Consider the following 13,668-nt stretch of genomic DNA (forward strand, 5'->3'; position numbering starts at 1 on the left):
ATGCCAGACACAGCAAGATACCTCAAGTGTGGGTTTCAGGACACCCAAGCAGCCTGGGGCAGTCCTGGTCTCCAACTAGGTAAGTAGGATCATTATTAATATTGATCCCTGTTCCTTCCAAAATTTCCTGGTTTGGACGATAAATTATATACTCAATGCCAACGGGTCTTCTCTTACTTAGCAAGTTCACAAACAGGCTAAACCAGTCAAGATTGTTTATGGATGCGCATAGGTGCTAAACTCATATAAGGAACAGCAAAGTGGGGAAATGACTATCATAAAAGTCAGGATGGTGGTTCCCTCCGGGGAAGGACAGGGCCATCACTAGAAGGTGCTCACGGGGAAGCACTGGGCCAGGTGACGTTCTCGTTGTTGACCTGGGTGACAGTCACATGGGTGTTCACAATTATTTGTTAAACTGTACACATGTTTTATGTACTTTTCTGAATGGATGTTATATTTTGCAATTTAAAAAATATTAATGCTGGGTGGTGGAAGAGGGTAAACGGGGTCAAGTACATGGTGATGGAAGGAAAACTGACTCTGGCTGGTGAACACACAATGTGATATATAGATGATGTATTCCAGAATTGTACACTTGAAACCTAGGTAATTTTACTAATCATTGTCACCCCAATCAATTTTAATTTAAAAAAGTATTAATGCTGTCACTGAACACCATGATGATTTAAGCCAAAAAAGAAAATAGTCTAATTGCATCTTAGTGCAAATAATAATTCACATTTTTTTGAGTGCTTTCTTTGTGTAAGTCACCCCGGAAAATTCTTTCTATACATTATCTCATTCCCAGGAGACAGCACTGACATTTCTGGGGAGAGGGCATCACAGGCTAGCAAGGGACATTGTGTGGGAACTTGCTGGTGACAGAACTGGGGAGAGGTTACATGTTGCCGGTTCAGTCAGCTCTGCGTTAGCCCCAGAACTAACTCTCAATTCTACAAATGGCTTTCCCTGAGTCCAGGTTTCCCTTCTGTCAAAAGGGAAATGTTCAGGTCCACATCTCTTCTCACAATCCCCAAATCCAAAAGCTCTGAAAACCAAGTCTTTCCAAGACCCACTGGTGGCAGAGTTGACTCGAAATTATGTGAGGCTTTGTTTATCACACTGAGTATGAACAGACATTTCACTGAAGAAATATTAGTGTTTGATCACATTATGCACCCCAGCCCCCATGAGGGGTCTTATGTAATGTACGGAATGGGTTCCCTATTATTTGTTTTATATTCAAAAAGTCTGGATTCCCAAAGACATCTGGATTCACAAGAGTTTTGGAAAAGACACTGTGGACTTCTAAGAAAACCCATCTCTCGTGGTTATGGGAAAATTGACTGAGATCAAGGCCTGGCCCTTAACAAATGTTAGCTGCCATTATGACTGCTGTTACTATGATTAGCAGTTAATGTCTAACTATGGGATCGGGAGTCCGTGCCTGCATCTCCATGTGTGAGATCGTGCTACCATGGGAACCTTGGCTAGAGGAATGTGGACTAAGGGGAGACGTACTTAGGAAGTAATGGGACGAGAACACAAAACTGTACCAATGGCAAGATTGGAGCCATTTCAGGAATTTTAAAAAGAAATGGCTAAGTTCAAAATCCATCTATAGTAAAAAAGGGTAGAAGGAAGGACTCAGCAGCAGTTAAGATTTTAACAGCAGTTATTTGCAGGTGAGCAGACAGGGAGTCAAGAAAAACCCTTCAAGGGATGGCCCGGTGGCTCAGGCGGTTAGAGCTCCATGCTCCTAACTCTGAAGGCTGCCGGTTCGATTCCCACATGGGCCAGTGGGCTCTCAACCACGAAGTTCCCAGTTCAATTTCTCGACTCCCATAAGAAGTCGAGATGGGACTTCTCATAAGGGATGGTGGGCAGGGCCCCCTGCAACTAGCAATGGCAACTGAACCTGGAGCTGAGCTGCGCCCTCCCCAACTAAGACTGAAAGGACAACAACTTGAAGCTGAACGGCACCCTCCACAACTAAGACTGAAAGGACAACAACTTGACTTGAAAAAAGGCCTGGACGTACACACTGTTCTGCAATAAAGTCCTGTTCTCCTTCTCCAATAAAATCTTTAAAATAAATAAATAAATAAATAAAAAAGAAAAACCCTTCACAAAACATGAACAGCTACTGTTAACTGTGCACTAATTCTGCTCTAGGCACATGGGTAGTGCTTACAGAATCTCACAGAAGCCTCACAAACCACTCTCAGAGGTAGAAGCTATTTTTCAGCTGGAGAAACTGAGGCTTGAAGAACGGACTCAATGAATCCACGGTGACCAGACAAGCAAGTGGCAGAGAGCCAGGATTTGAAAACTCGGTGTGGAAGACCCCAAGGTTGGTGCCACTGTGCCTGTACGTCTCAATCTCTTTTTTTTTTAGTTTCTAAATTGTCTTTATTTTCTCCACATTTTCACCATAAAAATTTCATCATAAAAAAAGCTGAAAGAATCGGAAAACAGACATCCATTTTGCCATATTTGCTTTCTCTTTCTTTTTTGATAAACTGAAATATTTCAACATGCATCTTATAAGAAAGAATAAGGGGATTCTATAGGTCTATACCGTGATCCCACTTACGGCCTAAGGCAAATCTGGTCTGCCTCATAATACCAAACCCTTGAACCATTTTCCTCATGGTCCCACGTAGGTCTTCGGTAGCTGTGTCTTCTAATGAGGTCAGGGCCCCACATACTGTTAGGGATGGCTTGGTCTCCTTAATTCCTTTGAATCTAAAACACTGCCTTGCCTTTTCCATTTTTCTTAAAGAGACTATATTATTTTTGTCACAGAAAAAAATAAAGCAGACTCACTTCTATTTAATTTGTGAACCATATGTCTTCTAAGTTGATTGGATAAAAAATAGTATTTAAATAAGTATAAAACTTTTATATGAAAAAACATTTTTAAGCGGATTCCTCAGCCAGAACTTACAAAAAGGGAGTCAACAGACAATATATATATAGCCAAAAAATGTGCACACATTTTAAGAAAGAAAAAAACTGTATTAAAATTGTAATACTCAATATGTACCGCGAACGAAAGATGAATACAAGTCACGTTTGACTTCTGCAATTACAAGAGGTGCTCAAAGTGGTTACTTCTGATTACGGCAAGCTACTGCTTGAGCAACTGTTGACCAAAGTGTCCATGTGTATACATTTTTTGGGCACTATAGATACTTATATAATATTATATATGTATATATACACATTATACATATGTGTATATATATAATATATAAATGGAACAAGAAATACTAGTTTAAAAAATTATTTTATGTTACAAAAGTAGCCAATAGAGAAACTAAAAAGAATGCTGTGATTATATAGGCGGAGGAAATTGCAGGTGATGAAAGCTATCCCTATTTTAAGCAAGGGATTAGTGGACATTGGGTAAAATTTGATAAACGAAGAAGTAATCCAAGACTTTGCTTTAGAGATTTGGAAATAACTACTAGAGGAAGAAAAAGTAGAAAAAGCTTTAAAGTGAAGCACCACAGTCACAGGGTACTTTTGCCATTTTTGAAAAGTCATTTAATAAAACTCTTAATTGTCTGCGGGGGAGGTGTTTAAAGGACTTACTTTTCATGCAAAGCGTTGTCCTATTTGTCTTTTGTTCTTCCGTGACTGGGACATTTAGAAAATTACTTATTTTAGAAGTAGTTTCCTAATATTGCAGTCTTTCAAGCAGGGAGTAAAGAGATGCTGTCTAAAATTGAAGGAACAAGATGTGGAACGTGAAAAAATAAAAAATAATTTAAAAAAAAGATGTGGAACGTGAAAAGACATAACTGAACACTGCGAAAGTTAACTTTCAAGAACAAAATTTAAATTGGGAGGAGGGGCCGCAGCTGAAAACATATTGTGCCCAAGTTGCTAAATCAAGAAACGGCGCTCTAAGGCTTCTGATTCCCAGATTTGGAAAGGGGGCTGCTAGCCAGAAGAAACAGAACCCAGAGTCGGTAAAAAGTGGTCAGCCTTTCGGCGGCTGCTGTGAACACGTGTGGATGGGTCGTTTGGGACTGGGATTTGCTTAATGGTGGCCTCCGCCTACTCGCGGCGAGTGGAGAAGCGTGGGCGCTAGAGGACCCGTTGGAAATGCAAAGCCCTTTCCGTGCGATCAGGGGCTTTCAAACGTGCAGTGTGTAACTCTGGCCTTACAGGGGCACAAGTTGGCTGCGACAGCCTAGCACGCGGGAGGGTCCGGGAAGGCGCGCGGCGGTGCCGGACTTCGGGATACCAGCCCCTCCGGGCAGGGCCTGGGCGGAAATCCTTCCCCGGGCGCCCCGCCTGCGAGTGGGAACCGGACACGGGTCCCGACCTCGGTCCCTACCTGTCCCGGCGCTCACTTGGTGGCTCGCTCGGAGGCGGCAGCGGGCTAAGATCCCCTGTTCCCACCCAGCTCTGGGAGGCCGTGGGGGGGCTCCCCGGGGTCGGCCCCGCCTAAGGAGCCCCGGGACCGCGGTGTGGGCAGACGGTCCTCTCCCCGGGGGCGGTGGGTGAAGTCCAGCGCTGGGGACCCGCGGCTCTGAGATCAGGCGGCGGGGAGGGAGGGAGGGGCAAAATCCCGGAGCGCAGCCCGCGCCGGGGGAGGGCCCAGCTGCCGCGGGGCGGCCCCTTGGAGAGCTTGCAATTTACCCACGTGGTCACCTGCTGCCCGCGCGCCCCGCGATCTGACACCCGCCTCCCCCGCGAACACCCCTGGCACCTCCTCTGGGAGAGCTCCGCCTCCCCAGGAATCTCCAGCCGTGGTCCCTGGTCCACCCTTCCCCCAAATCGTGTGTGTTTTTTCATTCCGGTCTCCTGCCCACAGCCACCTCCTCCATTCAAAACACCCATCCCACCGTCTGTCCCCTGCTGGTAAATGGCCTGACTGCTGGTAAATGGCCTTGGCTGTGACTCCGACCCTGGGCCCGCATTGAAACACTTGGATGAAAGTTCCCATTCACAGGAATTCCCTCCTATTTACATCGTGTCCCAAGCCCAGGCCTGTTCTTAAATGGAACTTCTCTACCACACATCCTACTTTAGAAACCTCCCTCGTTCCCTAAATTGTAGACAACAGAATTAATCTGCAGGTTCAGTATCAGTAAAAATGGGGCCATTGGGGCGACCGGATGGCTCAGTTGGTTAGAGCGGGAGCCCTTAACAAGGTTGAGGGTTCAATTCCCGCATAGGATGGTGGGCTGCGTGCGCCCCCTGCAACTAAGATTGAAAAGGGCGACTGGACTTGGAGCTGAGCTGCGCCCTCTGCAACTAGATTGAAGGACAACGACTTGGAGCTGATGGGCCCTGGAGAAACACACGTTTCCCTAATATTCTCCAATAAAAAATAAAAATGAAATAAATGGGGCCATGACCCATTTCTCCCTTTACCTTTGCCCTCGGGACTTCACAGTTTCCTCTGATTACCCTAGATTGCCCAAAGGACCTCAAATGACTGACCTTAGACTTCCCAGAGCCACGTGTTTTGAATACCAGGCCTCCCACACCTGGTAAATGGTTACCAGTCTCAGTTCTCCAGTGCTTGCTCATATCAGGCGCTGTACTAAATACTTTATATGCAGATCTCACGGGTGCCCCTCTTGGGAAACTGACGCCCAGAGAAACGTAGTCTCGTTCACACGAGGAGAATGGGTTTGAACGTGGGGTTCCCCCCTCCCCAGGTCTCCTTAGCTAGAAGCTTCAAACAAGGCACCACAACGCCACCGTGAGGGCAGCCTGACATCGTGCGACTGCCGAGTGAACCTTACGTTACTCTTCCTCTAGTTTGCACCAACTGCCTTTTGAAGTATTTTCTACAGTGAGTTGTAAAAATTATTGTACTATTGGCCGCGTTTTTAGTGCAGATCCACACACAGTCTCTTATCGGAAGGGTTAGGGTTAGATAGTCTGGATTCTGGATTTTCTTTTTTTAAGGAATATTTCCAGCAGGGTCAGCAGCACTCCATTATCACATACTATTTCTGCTGCAAATCGTGTGTAGAGAGGAAAACACAGTTATAAATAACCTGAGATCAGTTTAGTCAGGTGTTACTGCTTGAAGAATTTGGGGTCCTAATTTACGAAGAAAGTTTATGTTTGTGCATAAGAGATTGTAGCCCTGACACTGCGATGATTAAAAAAGAAAATTGATGTCATCATTAAGCTGTGAACCAAATGCAGACTACATAGATTATGTAGGTTTACAGGCACTAAACAATTTATTTCAACAAATAATACCTGTGTATTACAGATAAGTTAGGAAAAACACATCGTCAAAGGATGCTGAAACCATTGGTAAAAGTTTGCTAGGGAACAGTCCGAAATTTACACCCACCAGATGATTTATTCATTACAAAGGGAGAAAATGTACCTACCTAGTTGTTTTCTGGCAGACACCCTCTTAATCAAGGGATCAAACAGTATCCCCAATAGAGGGACAGCCTGACATCAAGTGTCTTTTGATGTGACACTATGGTAAGTATAAAAAATTGCTTGTGCAGAATTCTTGTTTTAAAAAAATAAATTAACCCTCCATTTAATGATGAGGAAGCAATCAGATATTGAAAATGGGAGGTATGCCCAAGGTAACGGACCAGAACTTGTCACAAAAGTCAACATATGAGAGAGAGACAGAGAGAGACAGAGAGGGAGAGATGGAGACCAGGGAGACACACAACCAAATATAGTTTATGCATCTCGATTGGGTCCTGAATTGGCTATTTACTTTGGGCGCATTCTTGCTCATGCTGATTTTCTTTTCCTGTCTGCTTGTTCCTTGCCATTCTCAAATGAGGGACAAGGCTGGTGTCTGTAGGTGATGGGGGTGTGGTTCCTGTACAAATATTGGACTGTTTTTCCACCAGGCCTCTGCCCTGAGTGTGAGCATGAATGGGAGCTTTGTGTCTGGGCGTGGGGGCTTGCCCACTGGCTGGCCTCACATGTGAGTGGGTGAGAGACTGGGAACCCCACTTCTGGCTGCTCCTTCCTTCTTCTACAAGTACCAGAATAGGACTGGCTCTGTGAATGTGACTTTAACAGGACAAAAGGAACTTTGCAGATGTGAATGAGTTAAGAATCTTGAGACGAGGAGGTTATCCTGAATTATCCGGGTGGGTCCTGAATAGAATCACATTGGTCCTTATAAAGGGGGACACTAGAGGAGTCAGTCAGAGGGATGGCAATGTGATGACAGAAGTAGAGATTGGAGTGATATGCTTGGAAGATGAAGGAAGAGGCCACAAGTCCAGGAATAAAGGCGGCCACTAGAAGCTGAAAGAAGCCAGGATACAGATTCTTCACTCAGCAGCTGCAGAAGAAACCAACCCAGCCAGCATTTTGGCTTTAGCCCAGTGAAACTGATTTTGGACAGTAAAAGAATAAAATTTGTTGTTTTAAGCCATTACATTTATGGTAATTTGTTATAGTAGCAAACTGAGGAAACTAAGATAGTCTCCTTCCCAATCCCTTTGCCATTGTCAGCGATTCCCTTTTTATTTCATTTATTTATTTTTTAAAGATTTTATTGGGGAAGGGGAACAGGACTTTATTGGGGAACAGTGTGTACTTCCAAGACTTTTTTTCCAAGTCAAGTTGTCGTCCTTTCAGTCTTAGTTGTGGAGGGTGCAGCTCAGCTCCAGGTCCAGTTGCCGTTGCTAGTTGCAGGGGACGCAGCCCACCATCCCTTGTGGGAGTTGCAGGAGTTGAGGAATTGAACTGGCAATCTTGTGGTTGAGAGCCCCCTGGCCCATGTGGGAATCGAATCGGCAGCCTTAGGAGTTAGGAGCATGGAGCTCCAACCGCCCGAGCCACTGGGCTGGTCCCACTATATTCTTTTTTTTAATTACACCTGGTACTTATAAACTCTCATTTGTATAAGTAATGGAATGAAAAGGGGAATCACAGACCGGCTGGGTGGCTCAGGCGGTTAGAGCTCCATACTCCTAACTGCGAACGCTTGCCAGTTCGATTCCCACGTGGGCCAGTGGGCTCTCAACCACAAGGTTGCCAGTTCAACTCCTCCAATCCCGCAAGGGATGGTGGGCTCCACGCCCTGCAACTAGCAATGGCAACTGGACCTGGAGCTGAGCTGCGCCCTCCACAACTAAGACTGAAAGGGCAACAACTTGAAGCTGAATGGCATCCTCCACAACTAAGATTGAAAGGACAACTTAACTTATAAAAAAGTCCCGGAAGTTCACATTGCCAATAAAGTCCTGTTCCACTTCCCCAATAAAATCTTAAAAAAAAAAAAAAAAGAATACAGTGAATGTTTAAATTTAAAAAATGTATTACAGTAAAAGAAACATTGCCATAAATCCTGCTCAAAATACTCCCCCTCACTTCAAACACACTTATCCTATCGTTCTTGCCACTTTCTGAAGCAGTTCTGGAAGTCCTCTTTTGTGACTATCTTTAGTTGTGCTGTCATGGCTGCCTCGATGTCCTGAATCAATTCAAAACGTTTTCTTTCATGGTCATTTTGACTTTGGGGAAGAGCCAGAAGTTTCACGATGGCAGATCTGGTGAATAAGGTGGATGAGGATATACCGTAATGTTTTTATTGGACAGAAATTGCCAGCAGCAATGTGTGACATGGAGCCTTTCCGTTATCATCAAAACATGGTGAATGCTGCTGCTCAGTGTCATCCAACAGAAAGGCAGGGATTTTCAATACGGGAAGCAGAAGTAGCACTTTGAACCTTAGTAACAGTTGTGTGACAAGTTTCAATTTGTCTGGTGCAGTCAGTAGGGGTGTGAGCAATGGTTAAGAAAAGGTCTGTTTTAAAGTGTGCATTAATCATCCTCCATCATGACAACACTCCGTGTCACACATCGCTTCTGATATATGGCAATTTCTGTCAAATAAAAACGTTACAGTGTATACTCATGTCATCCACCTTATTCACTGATCTGGCATCAAGCGACTTCTGGCTCTTCCCCAAAGTCAAAATGATTCAGGACATTGAGGCAGCCACAAGAGCACAACTGAAGACATTCACAAAAGAGGATTTCCAGAACTGCTTTAGAAAGTGGCAAGAACGATGGGACAAGTGTGTTTGAAGTGAGGGGGATTGATGAAAATGTGTCATTTACTGTAATAAGTTTTTTTTATTTAAACGTTCACAGTATTGTTTGATCACACCTCGTATATTCTAAGGTGCTAAGACTGGGCTCTGGGGTCAGACTTGTCTCCTGGTGGCACCTCTGATTATTGAGTGACCCGAGACTTTGTTATCTTGCTGTGTTGTCAGTTTCCTTACAGAATGAGGGTCAAATTAGAGAATGCAGAAGTCAGGGGCTGGCAGCCTCCAATTTATATCACAGATATGTTTTGTTTAGCTTTCAGTGTTTTAAATTTTTTCCTTCCATTTATTTGAATCAGAGAATATATTTACATTGTATAAAAATTTTAAACTATGAAAATGATTTCCAGGGCTGATCTCTCTTCTACCACTACCCTCAGCTACCATAGCTTTTTTTTCTCCATTCTGACATATTTTTGCAAAGATTTTCTATACATATACAAGGACTTTTACACACACACACACACACACACACACACACACACACCCCAAACAAACAATAACATACCATACACTCCCTGTTTGACACTTTGCTTTGATCATATTTTGGTGTTCTTTTCATATTACTACATATAGCTTCCTTATTTTTCTATTGTATGGATGCTCCTGGTATTTTTTGCTTGTCCCTTACTGATGGAAATACTATAGGGTATGTCCAGTATTTTGTTATTACAAATAGTGCTGCCATATAAAATGTGTGTCATCATAGTAGACATTTCTAGAAGTGGAATTGCTGGATCAAAAGGTATGTGCATGGTTACAATTTTTAAAAAGGAACAATAACAAGTGTAGCTGTGGATGTGAAGAAATTGGAACCCTCACATACTTCTCTTGGGAATGTAAAATGGTGCAACTGCTTTGAAAAACAGTCTGACAGTTCCTCAAATGATTGAACTTAGAGTTATTATATGACCCGCAATTCCATATATACAGAGGGTGCCAACAAAATGTATACAATTTTTAAGAAAGGAAAAAATTGTTAAAATTGTAATACTCAATATATACCAATAACAAAAGATGAATACAAGTCAAATTTGACTTCTGCAATTACAAGAGGTGCCCAAAGTGGTTACCATCTGCATCCAGACCCTTCTGATTATGGCAAACTACTGTTTGAGCTATGTTGACCAAAGTGTCCACTTGTATACATGTTTTTGGCACCTCTGTTATATTCTGAAGAGAAATGAAAACATGTCCACACAAAAACTGGTAACACAAATGTTCATAGCAGGATTATTCACAATAGCCAAAAGATGGAAACAATCAAAATGCCCATAAACTAATAAATGGATAAACATAATGTGATCTATTCATATAATGAAGTTATTCAGCCATAGAAAGGAAGTACAGATCCATGCTACAACATAGATGAACCTTGAAAACATTGTAAATTAAATGAGCCAGACACAAAAGGCCACATGTTGTAAAGGTTCCATTTATATGGAATGACTAGAATAGGTAAATTCATACAGTAGTTGCCATGGTCTGGGGGATTTACAAAGAATGGGGTAATGAGAATGTTCTGGAATTAGATAATGATGATGACTGCACAAAAGTGTAAATATACTAGAAACCGCTGAGTCATACACAATAAATTGATTAAATTTTTATGTGAATTATATCTCAATAAAAAAGATACTTTAAAAAAGGTATATGCATAAAATTTTGTTAGGTACTGCAAAATGACCCATTATGCACCAGAAATGTATGCGAGCAGCCATTTGTCATGCTGCTAGACTCTTTAATAACCATGGGACTTGTACTGGACAGGAATACTAACTAATCTTTGTTCTTCGATAAAATCGTTATGCTGCGATTCTTTTAAATCAGATGTTCCTTACCATTTAAACACTCCTTCCAAAGGCAATCCCTTAAACCCTTCACAAATCTGATAGCAGATGCTTACAAACATTGTAACTACCTTAACCAATACACAAAGCAGTTTTGTGGTATTATAATGATGATAAAACTAATTACTTGTGCTGACACATGTCACAAGTGTGCTGACACCATGGATTTGAATTTGTGTCTTTATTATTGCTTTTCCAATTTGTATTCTTCTTTCCTGTTGGGAGCATGATTTGACTTTCCCAGAGTAAAGAAAGAGTCAGGGTTACTGCCTAAGAAGTGCTGAGGTTTTAGGTGTAGGTAAAGCCAGTTTCAAGATGGCCAATGATTCAGGACCAATAACCAGACTGGGTAGCACCAACGTGGCCATTACTCAGACACTGTCCTCAAGATTGGCTCTGAGCCAGTAGATGGGTTTCGTTGATGGCCCCAATCATGCCTTACTCTCAGAGTCACACATGTCTTAAGCATCTTCTCACACAGTGCCCGCTGGCCTGCCCACTCTACACGCTTGGTTCTGAGCAGGACCTGTTTCTATCCGGTTAAATCCAAAGTCTTTGATCAGTGTGGCTTGATAAAACCCCAGCTTTTCTTTATTGTGGTAAAATATACATAACACAACATTTGTCAGTTTAGTAGTGGTATTAGTAGTTGCACTCATAATGTTTTGCAACCATCATCATTCTCTATTTCCCCAATTTTTTTAATCACTCCAAACAGAAACTCTGTACCCATTAACCAATAATTCCCCATTCCCTCCTCCCCATACCCTTGGTAATCTCAAATCTACTTTCTGTCTCTATGAATTTGCCGTCTAGATATAAGTGGAATCTTACAGTATTTGTTCGTGTCTGGTTTATTTCACTTAGCATAATGTTTTCAATGTTCATTCACATGGTAGCATGTGTCAGTACTTCATTCCTTTAATGGATGAATAATATTGGATGAATATACATACATTGAATGGATGTATTGTATTTATTTATCCATTCATCAATTGATAATTGTTTGGTTTTTGTCCACGTTTTGGTTACTGGGGATAAAGTTGCTACAAATATTCACCTACAAGGATCTGCTTTGGTCCCTGTTTTCAATTCTTCTGGATATACACAAACACACACACACACACACACACACACACGCACACACACACACACACACACACACACACACGGCTGGGTCATATGGTTATGGTAATTCCATGTTTAACTTTTTGAGGACCAACCAAACTGTCTTCCACAGAGGCTGCACCATTTTATATTCCCACGAACAACATACAAGGGTTCTAATTTCCCCACATCTTTGCCAACACTTATTTTCCTATTATCATTATTATTATTATTATTATTATTATTATTGCCATCCTATCAGGTGCAAAGAGTGTTTCCATGACCGATGGCTTGTGTGCTAGTGGTTGTCTGCCCTACGACCTACAGGAAACAATATGTATTTATTAACATTGCAATATGTTTTTAGGGGAAAAAAAACCTGAAAATGTACCACGCCCACCAAACTATAAGATCTTGGTTATCATTGATAAGAATGAGGCTACTTGAAAAAAAAAAAGAGGATGTTGATTAAAAGTGATTAAAAGAGTGGGAGTTTGGAAAGGCTGAGATTTAGCTGTTCTAACAGAGATCCAAGTTCAAAGTTTATTTTACTTTCCCTATTTCTCTCCAGGCATATAAAATAGCTCTATTCCAGGAAGTCAGCTTGGTCTTTTCCAGGTGTTGGTCTTGCCTCTGTGGTCAGATGGCTTCTCACCACTACCACATCCCCACATGACCAGGCCTGGCTGCAAGGGAGTATGGAAAATGTAGGTTTTCTTTCTGGGGTGCGGAGGTTATGCCCAATAAGATTATATTACTATTTATTAGTTAGCTACTGCTGTGTAACAAATTATCCCCCCTTCAAAAAACAATGCAACAAACAACAAAACAACCCATAGTGACTTAAAACAAGAAACATTTATTAATCTTACATTTTCTGTGGTCAGGAATCTGGTGTCTCTGGCTCAGGGTCACTCTCAAAATTACAAGTAATGCGTTGGTCAGAGCTGCGGTTACCTCAATCAAGTGGGGGAGGATCCTTTTCCAAGCTTACCAGCATGCTCGTTGGCAGCCTCAGCTCCTCGCTGGCTGTTAGTCAGACATCAGCAGTCCTTTGCCACGTGGGCCTCACCAGAGGGCAGCTCCCAGTGTGACTTTCCTTTGAGCAAGACAGCAAATGAGAGAGGGCAAGACAGAAGTCACAGTCCTTTTGCAGTCTCATCTCAGAAGTGACATCCCATTACTTTTGCTATTTTCTATTTGTTGGAAGTGAGTCACTGGGTCCAGCCCACACTCCAGAGGAGGGGATTATGGGTGGCATGAACACAAGGAGACAGTGGTCATTGGGGCCATCTCAGAGGCTGCCCTCTACAACTGTGAACAAAGGGGAGATGGATTTGGGGACAGTTAGCTGTGTGTAGCACCGTTTCTCTAAGGGAAAGTCAGTAACTTACACTGATGAAGGGGATGGCTTCTAGACACCAAGAAAGGATAGTGTCTGAGCAAGCATTCTGGTGTCATTGAGGGAGACATTTGTGCAGAGAAGACTGATTACCCCATGTTTTAAATTAATCTTCAATGTCTTAAAGCTACCAATTAAAAACACTGTCTTCCTTAAGCTTCTAAGTTCTCCTTCCAAATATTATTCTATTTATAAATCTGGTAAATTTAAAGTCATTTTC

At 42.4% G+C, this 13,668-nt stretch overlaps 1 protein-coding gene across 2 annotated transcripts in view; it reads right to left on the bottom strand.

The window, feature by feature from the left end:
• LOC308490406 (F-box only protein 17) overlaps window positions 1-4,551 on the bottom strand; it is a 28,041-nt gene extending 23,490 nt beyond the window's left edge. For both annotated transcript variants that reach the window (XR_013992202.1, XM_081032549.1), the window contains exon 1: window positions 4,355-4,551. The gene's annotated coding sequence lies outside the window, so the exon portion shown is untranslated. The remainder of the gene's footprint in view (window positions 1-4,354) is intronic.
• Between the last annotated feature and the right edge of the window lie 9,117 nt (window positions 4,552-13,668).

The sequence above is a fragment of the Rhinolophus hipposideros genome, assembly GCF_964194185.1.
Source record: "Rhinolophus hipposideros genome assembly, chromosome: 21".
Classification (NCBI taxonomy): domain Eukaryota; kingdom Metazoa; phylum Chordata; class Mammalia; order Chiroptera; family Rhinolophidae; genus Rhinolophus; species Rhinolophus hipposideros.